At 40.9% G+C, this 1,835-nt stretch overlaps 1 pseudogene; it reads left to right on the top strand.

Moving 5' to 3' along the window:
• The first annotated feature begins 106 nt into the window (after positions 1-106).
• Positions 107-686, top strand: LOC112815286 (calcyclin-binding protein-like; annotated as a pseudogene).
• Positions 687-1,835: the final 1,149 nt, after the last annotated feature.

Raw genomic sequence — 1,835 nt, 5'->3', positions numbered from 1 at the left:
AAGGAAGAAAGGAAGAAAGGAAGAAAGGAAGAAAGAAAGAAAGAAAGAAAGAAAGAAAGAAAGAAAGAAAGAAAGAAAGAAAGAAAGAAAGAAAACAGAAAGAAAAAGAGTACGTGATGCCCCTACAGATGAAAAATCCAAGACCGAGACAGAAATCAAGAACAAGATGCAGCAGAGAAAAGCAGAACTTCTTGACAGTGAAAACCCAGCTGCTGTGGTTGCTCCCATTACAACAGGATATACAGGGAAAATCAGTAATTATGGATGGGATCAGTCAGATAAATTTGTGAAAATCTACATTACCCACTGAGAATGTGCAGGTGCATTTCACAGAGAGGTCATTTGATCTTTTGGTAAAGAATCTAAATGAGAAGAGTTACTCCATGATTGTGAACAATCTCTTAAAACCCATCTCTGTGGAAGGCTGTTCAAAAAAAGTCAAGACAGATACAGTTCTTACCTTATGTAGAAAGGAAGCAGAAAACAGGAGCTGGGATTACCTGACTCAGGTTGAAAAAGAAGGCAAAGAGAAAGAAAAGCCCTCTTATGACACTGAAACAGATCCTAGTGAGGGATCGATGAATGTTCTAAAGAAAATTAATGGAGATGATGATATGAAGGGAACCATTAATAAAGCCTGGGTGGAATCCAGAGAGAAACAAGCCAAAGGAGACACAGAATTTTAAGACTTCAAAGTCATTTTGGGAACTGTGCTATGGATATATTGATGTTTCCAATGAAGAAATGTTGGTGAACTGCATAGATAAATTTGACAGATAACTACTTACGCAGCCTTCTTCTTTTTTTTTTTAAAGATTTTATTTATTTATTTGACAAGAGAGACAGAGAGAGAGCACAAGCAGGCAGAGTGGCAGGCAGAGAGAGAGGGAGAAGCAGGCTCTCCCCTGAGCAGGGAGCCGGACGTGGGCCTCGATCCCAGGACCTGGGGATCATGACCTGAGCCGAAGGCAGTGGCTTAACCGACTGAACCACCCAGGCGCCCACGCAGCCTTCTTCTAAGTAAAGGTAGTGAATTCTCCCATTTCCTCCTGGAGGATTTACTTAAATAAAACATGCTTATTAAACACTTCCTCCAAAGATGGTTTCCTTAGTAATCTGGGCATTTTGTTCAAAGAAGGATAATATTGTATTCTTGTATAAAATGTAAAAAAGCAAGACTTGACTAGTGATAATGCCACATTGTGTGTAATTTTGTTTGGCTAAGAGGTAGAAAACAAAAGTTCTTGTTTGCCTATAAGTTCCTGATATTAGCTCCCACCAATGTAAGAACAAGTACAAATAAAATCTGAATTTTGCATAAAAAAGGAAAAAATTCTAGTCATGAGGATAAGAGTAAAAGTGATAGTGTTGATCTGATCACTTTCCGAAGGGTTTGGAGTAAGCCAGCAAAGAGGAATGAAAGTTGGACGGTAAGAGTCAGGAAGTGGGGGATGACACAAAAGGGGATTAGAAACTCTTGTCCACGCTCTGCAGAAGCTCAGCCTTCAAAACTGGTCAGACATCTGTTTCCAGCAAAGGAAACCATCGAAAAATGAAAAGGCAGCCTATGGAATAGGAGAGGATATTTGCAAATGATATAACTGATAAGGGGTTAATATCCAAAATATAGGGCGCCTGGGTAGCTCAGTGGTTAAGTGTCTGTCTTCAGCTCGGGTCATGATCCCAGGGTCCTTGGATCAAGCCCCACATCGAGCCCCACATCGGGCTCCCTGCTCAGCGGGAAGCCTGCTTCTCCCTCTCCCACTCCCCCTGCTTGTGTTCCCTCTCTCGCTGTGTCTCTCTCTGTCAAATAAAATCTTTTAAAAAATATCCAA

The sequence above is a fragment of the Callorhinus ursinus genome, unplaced genomic scaffold, assembly GCF_003265705.2.
Source record: "Callorhinus ursinus isolate GAN/ISIS: 27379988/994484 unplaced genomic scaffold, GSC_fseal_2.0 scaffold6, whole genome shotgun sequence".
NCBI classification, from domain to species: Eukaryota; Metazoa; Chordata; class Mammalia; order Carnivora; family Otariidae; genus Callorhinus; species Callorhinus ursinus.
The sequence above is the reverse complement of the archived record's forward strand: the minus strand, read 5'-3'. Positions and strand labels throughout refer to the sequence as shown.